The 9,986-nt window shown below is 34.7% G+C and overlaps 1 pseudogene; it reads left to right on the top strand.

Annotated features, from left to right (window-relative positions):
* The first annotated feature begins 520 nt into the window (after positions 1–520).
* The window catches only part of LOC149528683 (protein CHUP1, chloroplastic-like), a 79,770-nt pseudogene continuing 70,304 nt past the window's right edge, over positions 521–9,986 (top strand).

The following is a 9,986-nucleotide window of genomic DNA, read 5'->3' as shown; positions in this document are numbered from 1 at the left end:
GATAGGTTTATCAAAATGGCTCACTTTGTGCAATGAAAAAATCTCATGATGTGTACCACATAGCTAGTATTTTCTTGAAGGAGCTAGTGAGGATCCATTTTTTTCCAATCAACATTGTTTTAGATAGAGATTCAAAATTCATGAGTCATTTCTCGAAGACTCTTTGGAAAAGACTAGGCACTAACCTTTCTTTATGGTATACTTATCACATGCAAATAGATGGGTAGGCTAAAGTGGTTAATAGAAGCCTTCAAAAATTGCTTAGACTTTTCTTGAAGGAATATTGTCAAACATGGGATCATATTCTTTCTCAAGCTAAATATGAATACAATGATACTCAAAATATATCTAATTGCAAGAGTCCTTTTGAAATAGTTTATGGGATATGCCCAAGGGGCATATTGGAGCTTAGAGACTTGGGAAAGACTACAAATAAGAGTGGTAATGTTGAAGAGTTTTCCATATCTATGAAGGAGATTTGTGATGCAATAAACAAACCTTGACTGATAACACCCATAAAATGAAGCAAAGAGTTGATGAGAAGCCAAGTGACTTACAATTAATGGAAAGAGATGTCATTATGGTATGTACATCTCAATAAATAAAAACCACAATAGGGAGAACCTCATAAGATATAGATGTTGATCCCATTTTTATATTGACAAGGTAGTGACAAAAAACTTAGGTCACTACTTAATAGAACTTAGTTCATGTCGAGTAAGTAGTACATGTTGAGCATAATTTTTCAATAATACATGTTGAATAAGATACTTAGTGCCCAACACTAGTTTTTTCCAAGAAGATAGTTAGTGCCAAGTCATTCAATTGTCGAGAAAGTAAATATATGCTTGGTGATATAGATGCTAAGTAAAAAAATGTATGTAGAGTCATTCAGGAGTTGAGTTACAACATTAAGGATATAGTGGATGTCAAGCATCAAAGCTTTCAAGTGCTGAAAAAATAGTTTTTTCATAGTTGTCTGTAATGACACAATTTTATATGTAAACCATTTTTTGGTCAACTTAAGTATTTTTTTATAGATTTAGAAGATAAGGATGGATGTATATTTGCGAATCCTAATGCATTGCATGAAACCAATTAGAAAAAGGGATGAATTAAGTAGCGAAATTGATGAATCTCAATAATTGATTCCTACCTAACCCTAGTCTACCAATGTTTTTAATAGGATAGAAAACCCTAAAAAATTTGAGAGGCCGGTATGTGTATGTGAGAGGAGAAGGAAGAATGCTAAGAGAATTCATGGTGACTATGGAGGTTATGCTAGAGATATGAATTGTAGAATTAGTTAGAAACACAGAAAAATAATTAGACGATAGAGAAGACATATCAAATCAGAAGGATCAAGTGTACATAAGGAAAGAGAGGATTTGATATCTAGCAGAGTAGCGCTAAGTGAAGGATCAATGTTAAAACATTCTAATAGGTGAATCAATGATAATCTCTTAACAAAGTAGGCTTAACAAGCTTTTGAAAATCCTTTAACAGAGTGCATACTTTATTTTGAGTTAAAGTCCTCTAACAAGGTACACTTTTAGCATGGCATTGAAATCCTTTAATAGGGTAATATTTAAAAGTATTTTAAAGCCTTCAATAGGGTAGACTTTTCATAGGGTCATAGCCTTTAAACATAGTTCCACAGAGAGACATTAGACATAGATAAGTACATATATACAAATATATATGAAGTGAGAAAGATAAAGATATATGTCCATCTAAATGGGGAGATATATTGGGATAGAAAGATATGGACAGAGAACAAAATTGATATAAATAGCTAGGGAAATATGGTGGGACAAAAATATAGATGTAGAATTTTACAAGTATATGAAAGGGAGTGGTGGAAAGTGATAGATGGATAGAGAAGGAGATTTTTCTAGATATGGACGGGAGAGAGGAAGATATGGATAGAGATCAAACTCTGAGTGTGTGTGTGTGTTAGAGAGAGAGAGAGAGAGAGAGAGAGAGAGAGAGAGAGAGAGAGAGAGAGAGAGAGAGAGAGAGAGAGAGAGAGAGTTTGTTTGTGAGAGAGCAAGGATACAATAGAAAGAGATATAGATGGAGAAATAAATTAGTAAAAAAAAAGGAGATCCAAAGAGGATGAGAGTGAGAGCTTAAAAAATGGATAAATACTTAAATTATCTTTCATACATTTGTGGCACACTCTTTTATATTTATAACCAAGAAATGAGTACTATATATGGTTGAAATAACCTATGAGTAAATCTAAGGGTATTATATATGCAACCAATGATGTTTGTGGCCATATAAGACATTATATTGCTTGTATCTTTATGTTATGTTGCATCTTAGTACAATGAGATAAGTTTAATTTGGGAGAAATTGATACACTCTTTTTTTAGTATCTTACATTCGAATTGACATTAAAATTACTTTAGAAATTTATTTGGATAATGCTTGCCCCCAGTGTAGTGTGCAAGTGGGAGAGGAAAAGTGAATGGATGGATAAGTGGAATTGGAAGACACTAGATACATGGTAAGAAAAAAAGGGAGGACTCAAGAATCTAGATACATGGATTGATCCATTGATATTTATTTCTCTCTCTTTGTTATTTTGAAGGAATTTTTACTATTTTTGCATAGATGCTTGTATGATAATGAAAGGAAGAATGAAATGGGTTTGAAAATGGAGGTGAAGGACTTATGACAAAGATTGGTTAAAGGAGTTGGAGTGGTTGGGAGGAAGACATGGTTGATGGATGCTAGATTGAAAGACTTGTGGATGAGCAAATGATAGAGCTGTAAAGATCATCATTGGCACATACCTTGAAGGGTGATGCATAGGAAGAAATTTTGGGCGATATATAGAAAAAAGTTTGAAGTTTGGGATATAGGGACCCAAAATGGATGAAGGAGATGATGGATTTTGGGGTATACGGACACAAAATGGAGTTGGTAAATGGAATTTTTTATGATTTTTGGATGAAGGAAGCCTTTGGATTAGTGAAATTCGATGCCATTTTTAAATTTTCCTTTAGATTTATTGCTTAATTAAGTAGCTTTGGAATCCACATAATTTTTGTAGTTTTATTTTCAGCCTTTGTGCCCTTTGGACTTTTTTCTTTCTTTTTGATCACATTTTTCTTTTCTTGAACATGTGTTTTAGAGGTGACATTTTCATCCTTAGATTTCTATGCATATTTGGCTTGATTCACTTTATCTTTGGCATCCAAGTTACTTTTATTGGCCATGGTATAGGTGTATGAGGATAAATGGAATGGAGAGATTATAGATTAAATTATGGATTGTAAAATTTGGAAGAGATTCAAGGATCTGTGCCTTTGTTGTTCTTTATTAGGAGCTTGAGTAGATGAAGTGGAAGAATTAGATATGGTGGATGGATGTATGTAAGGACACAAAATGGATGGAAGGGATGAAGGGTTTGGATTTGGAAAATAGTGATCCAAAATGGATAGAAATGATAAAGGAAGTGGAGTATGGATATGAGGTCCCAAAATCAACTTGAACTATGGATCAGGGGAAGATTTAGTTTTCGATTGAGGAATTTTTGAATTGGAAGGAGTGGAAGGTATACCAACATCTTGACTCATAAGGAATTTTTTAGTGGCTAATATTCGCCAATTGGTTAATTTTAAGAAATTTTGGCTAATAATTTAGTTCTTAAAAATATTTAAAATTGCCACATTTTTATTAAATTTAGTTATAAAAATATTTAAATAGTTAAATATTTGCCAATTAATAATAGAAATTATTTTAATCTTCCAAAATAATGTAAGATTGACCAATATTTTTATATCTCATTTTCAAGGGAGGTTGCTTAAAGTTTACCTTGAGATTCTTGAGACATTATTTCTTCAATAGGATACTTATTATTTTCAATACAAGATACAAGTTCATGTATATGGGGTTCATGAGTGGAATGGATAGGTGTGACAAGATCTCATGGAGGATTAGGATCACAAGGGGGATTATTAGGGATAATAGGATTATGAAATGAAAATAAAGGGGTACTTTGATCTTGATTTTTAAGCTTGAGGGGATGAAGTGGAAGAATTAGATATGGTGGATGGATGTATGTAAGGACACAAAATGGATGGAAGGGATGAAGGGTTTGGATTTGGCACATAACGACCCAAAATGGACAGAAATGATGATGAAAGTGGAGTATGGATTTAAGGTCCCAAAATCAACTTGGAATATGGATGATGGGAACATTTAGTTTTGGATGGGGGAATTTTGGAATTGCAAGGAGTGGAAGGTATACCAACATCTTGACTCTGATTCTTGAGACATTATTTCTTCAATAGGATACATATTATTTTCAATACAAGATACAAGTTCATGTATATGGGGTTCATGAGTGGATTGGATAGGTGCAACAAGATCTCATGGAGGATTAGGATCACAAGAGGGATTATGAGGGATAATAGGATCATGAAATAAAAATAAAGGGGTACTTTGATCTTGATTTATAAGAGGATCATGTATTGGGATGGAAGGAATGATTGGATCATATAGCAGAATAGAATCATATGATGGAATAGAATAACATAATGAAGTGGATGGAATGGAACCATGAGATGGAGTGATTTGATCTTGAGATGGATGAGTATTAGTGGTTGGAGTGGAAGGAATGTCTTCATGAAGTGGAGGATTTGTGGATGCTAGCTCTTGAGATGGAATGGAATCATAAATGGGTGCCATAGAGGGAATGTCTTGATCATGATTAGGAAAGGGATCATGAAATTGATTATGAGGGATAAATGTATTTTGAGGAATAAGGGATTTATGGGATGGGGAATTTCTTGGATCTAAAGGAGAGGAAGAATCCATTATGGCATGCTTTGGAACAAGTTCTCGACATGGCATTAGGTGTATAACTTTGAGTGATTGGATCATTTTATTTTTATATTTGAGAAAAATGGGATGCAGATGATGGCAAATTTGGAGGATTAGGATTGTGTGAAGGTTGAAATATAGGTAGGGGATTGAGATGATGGCTTTGGACATTAAGATGAAAGTATGGGGAACTACATGGAGGATTCGAGTTGGATGGGACATGGGGATTATGGATTTGGAAACATGGGGGAAGAGGACATACATTTTGAAAGATAGATGTTGTCTTTTGACCACCATTTTGTAGGTTAAGGGAATAATTCTTGAGTTCTTTAATTTCTTTCGCAATGAAATTTATGTTTGAGGAATTATCAAATTGATGTCGATGGCGTATGATTTACCGATTGCTCAAAAATGTTTTTCTATTTTTGCATTTTTTGACAGTCGAGAAAAAGGTTTTGACATTGAGAACATGGAAATTCTTGTTGCCTTGACCACCTAATTTGAGATGAAATGATTAATTTCAACGAATTTTGATTATCATAATTGAATTTTCTCAAATTTGAGGTGTTTTTCCATTAAATTTCCCATTAAATATTGGAATTGCAATAGTTATTAATTGTAGTCAAAAGATTATTGGAAATTGTTTTCGCTTGGGGAGGAGCATGGAGATTGATCAAGTATTGTGCAAAATTTTCCCATAAGACTTAATTTTATATGTCCTTGTTGATATGTTGTCATTAAAAAAATTAAATGACAATGGACCAGTCATCTCTTTGGGGAATAAATATATGTGTTTCTATTATCTCAAATTTTATTAGAATTAACATTACAGGAAATCCCAGTTATTAGGGTTTTCTTTTATTCATTTTTAATTGAACTTATTGCTAATGAATTCTATATCAGCTTTTCTAGGCTGATTTCCTTGTGTTTTTAAGTCTTGTTTGCTTTACTTTGCAGTTCTTAAAGTCATTTCTTTAAGGAGATTTTGGATTTCCTTGCTTTGAAGAATGAAAGAGGTTACATTGTTTTGGATGGATTGCTTAAATTTGTGGGTGAGCGAGAAAATAGAAAATTTACATATATGATGGTAAAGATAGGCCTTTCTGTCAGCTTGTTTGTTGCAGTTTATGTATTGATTCAGCTCAGAAGCAAGAAGTAACTTCATGTTCTTCTTTTTATTGCTACCTCTTCCTTCCAACTTGTTGTTGGAATATTAATTATGGTTGTTTGTTTCTCGCTGGAGCCAAATGCCCACCTACCTCCCTGATGACTTGTAGAATGATCAAATAAAATTTTTTGAATTCAAAAATGAGGGGGAAAATATTTTTGGAAAAAGACAAAAGGAATATTCTATTCCATTTGACCAGACAGAGAGTTAGAAGAAGAGAAAATCAAAAGTTGTAGAGAAGGAAGAAGAGAGAAGTGATTAGCAGATCTAGGCATTAGAGTGCAGAGAAAAGGAAGTTCATTTCATGCCAGTAGTTGCATGTGTTTCTTCTATGATCATTCTATAAGTTTAATGTTTTATTGTTTCATTTTTCCTGTTGAAGCAATGATTGCTCCAGGTGTTACTGTATGTAGCCATTAGAGCTGCAAGTTTAAAGTTTCTAAGTATTGAAGTTGTTCAAGTTTTACCAGTTTAAGGTTTTTTGGTTGAAGTTGAATGCTCCTAGTTTTTGTAATAGTTTGAATCTAAGTTGAATAGTAAGCAAGCAGGCATACATGATTCCATTTCTTCTTGTTCATTGCATTTGTGAAATTTATTGTTGAGTATTTCAAGCTTTGGGTCTCTGGTCTTAATGGCGAAAATATTCATGTCATAAGTCTACACTCGATATTGTCTTAGGTAGAAGTCATCTGCAGTGGCTACCGAGTTCACTCAGTGCCTTCCTCTACCAAACTTCACCCTCCTATGGCTACCGAGTTCACTCAGCATCCATACTACCGAGCTCACTTGATATCCAATGTCTACCGAGTTCTTCATTTATCGAGTTTTTTCTTCATCTATTGAGTTGCTCTTCTACTGAGTTCACTCAACATCCTTTGTCTACCAAGTTGCTTGCTCTTCATTTATTGAGCTCACTTAGTAACCTCTCTTGCCACTTAGTTTCTTAACTGACGAGCAAATTTTTGGCACTCGGTAATAGTTTGTGCCATGCAAATTTTTTGGGTTGTGAGTTTTAGATTTTGTTTTAATATTTCTCACATGGTATCAGAGCTTTGAGGCCCCACATCCACAATGAGTTAGGTCATTTTTTTTCTTGGGATATTTATTATGGCAAGAGATGCAGGAAAGATATGGTAGCAGTCACCATCCTTTAATGGACAAAATTATGATACATGGGCAAAGAAGATGAAAACCATTATTTTTGCAAATGATTTGTGAGATTTTTTGTTTAATGGATTCAATGATGTGATAGACCCAGCTTAGTATGCTGCTCTCACAAATGCACAAAAGACTCATTTGAAAGAGTCAAGGATGAAGGATGCTAAGGCATTAAGTTTGATTGAAGCAGAAATGACAAAAACTATTTTTCCCAAGATTGTAGCAACAAATTATGCAAAGGAAGCTTGGGATATCCTTGAGACAAACTTCAAGTGGACTGATAAAGTTTGCACAATAAAGCTACAAAATATAAGGAGGGAGTTTGAGAACTTTCAGATGAAGGAGAATGAATCAGTTGTAGACATTGGTATGAAGCACAATTTGATGAACATTGGTCAGCTCATTCAAAATAGATACAAAGTGCTGATGGAGAATGATAGTTGTATCATTCATCAAAAGGATAGGAGCAAGAATTTACTTGCAGCAGTTCAAATGACAAAGAACAGAATGTTTCCCTTGAGGATAGAGAAATGTTTCTCATCTCAAGTTCGTGCTGCACCTCCCACACAATCAGCTATAAGGAGTGCGATTGAAGACCCCTTATGGCTATGGCACCTCAAGTATGGTCATCTTGGCTATGCTGGTTTAAATTTGTTGTCAAATAAAAGAATGGTAGAAGGTTTTCCACAAATAGAAAATTCATGTGACAAGTGTGAGGCTTGTATTTTGGGTAAGCAACATAGGCTTCCCTTTAATTCTGCAAATTCTACAAGGGCTCGATATCCATTAGAGTTAGTGCATACTGACCTAGTCAGTCCTATGCAATTTACTTCCACTGGGGGGAGTACTTATTTCATGACATTTATAGATGATTTCAGTCATAGGACATGGGTGTATTTCTTAAAGAAAAAATTTGAAGCATTTGATAAATTTGTAGAATTTAAAGCCCAGGCTGAAACAGAATGTGGACATTATATCAATGTCCTAAGATCAGATAGAGAAGGGGAGTATACCTCCAATTATTTTGTAAATTTTTGTATGAAACATGGCATAAAGAAAGAGCTCACAACTAGCTATACACCACAACATAATGGAGTGGCTGAAAGAAAGAACAGGACCATTGTTGAAATGGCAAGGAGCATGATGAAAGAGAAAGGTCTCCCAACTAAATTTTGGGAAGAGGTTGTGACAACAATACTTTACATAATTAATAGGTGTCCTACAAAGGTTGTTCATGACAGAATTCCAATGGAAGCATGGTCACAAAGAAGATGGACAGTTGAACATCTAAGGGTGTTTAGATGTGTTGCATATGCACATGTGCCTGAAGAGCAAAGGCAAAAATTGGATGATAAAGGTATGAATTGCATCTTCACAAGGTACAACCCAATATCAAAGGCATACAGATTGTATGATCCATTGAATAACAAGATGACTCTTTCAAGAGATGTGGAATTTCTTGAAAATTAGTCTTGGTATGGTCTAACTGATGAGTCACCGAGCACTTAAAGCAAAGTGCCAATTATGAATAAATAGGATGTTGATGAATAGCAAGAAGAAGGAGCAGATAGAAGAAAAGGCAACTAGCCTCAGCCATTATCGAGCTCCTCTAGGCATGATCGATTGTTAGTGCCAAGTAGTAGCAGTGAAGATTCTGATCCCACACTCTCCTCCCTACTAAGAAGAAAGACCAAGAGTCTTAGGGAGATATACCAAGATGAAAGGTATGAAGATTATGATGAGAGTGTTAATTTTGCATTATTTTTGCATAGTGATCCAATATATTTTGAAGAAGCTATTAAGGAGAAGAAATAGTGTAAGGCCATGGATGAGGAAATAGATGCTATAGAAAGAAATGAGACATGGGAGGTAACTGATTTTCCTCCCAGGAAGCGAGTGATTGGAGTGAAATGGGTCTATAAGACCAAATGCAATGCTGAAGGCAAGATTGATAGGCATAAGGCAAGGCTAGTAGTCAAGGGCTACAAATAGAAATATGGAAAAGATTATGATGAGACCTATGCCCCAGTTGCAAGAATCGAAACCATGCATGCTGTCATAGCAATTGTAGCTCAACACAAATGGAAGGTATTTCAAATGGATGTGAAGTCCACCTTCCTAAATTGTATATTGAAAGAAGAAGTATATGTGGAGTAGCCACCTAGTTATCAAGTTGCAGGTGGAGAACACAAAGTATATAGATTGAAGAGACCTCTTTATGGACTCAAGCAAGCTCCAAGAGCATGGTGCAGTAGGATTGACTCATATTTAATGAGCAATGGATTTAGCAAAAGCAATGGTGAGCCTACTGTCTACATCGAGGCAACAAATGGTAATGTGTTGATTTTTGTCTTGTATGTAGATGATTTAATTTTTACTGGAAATGACAAGGCTCTAATTGGTGAGTTTAAAGAGGCCATGAAAAATGAGTTTGAAATGACAGACCTATGTCTCTTGAAATACTTTCTAGGCATAGAAGTAAAATAAATGCATGATGGCATCTTCATCTCTCAAGAAAAGTATGTAAGGTAGATCTTGGAGAGATTGAAAATGCAGAATAGTAACGCAGCCCCAACACAAATAACAGTAGGTCTAAATTTAAGCAAGGAAGACTCTAGCAAGAGAGTGGATCCAACACTATACAAGAGTATGTTTGGAAGTTTAATGTATTTGACTGCAACTCGGCCAGACCTAATGCATGCAGTAAGTTTAATTTCTAGATTTATGGAAACACCAAAGGATTCCCATTGGCAAGGGAGAAAAAGGATCCTAAGGTATGTGAAAGGTACCAAGGGATTTGGAATTCTGTATACTGCATCAA

The sequence above is a fragment of the Cupressus sempervirens genome, chromosome 11 (genome assembly GCF_028749045.1).
Source record: "Cupressus sempervirens isolate cs-2001-9-10 chromosome 11, ASM2874904v1, whole genome shotgun sequence".
In the NCBI taxonomy this organism is placed as follows: Eukaryota; Viridiplantae; Streptophyta; class Pinopsida; order Cupressales; family Cupressaceae; genus Cupressus; species Cupressus sempervirens.
Note: the sequence above shows the minus strand (reverse complement) of the source record. Positions and strands in the feature narration are given on the sequence as shown.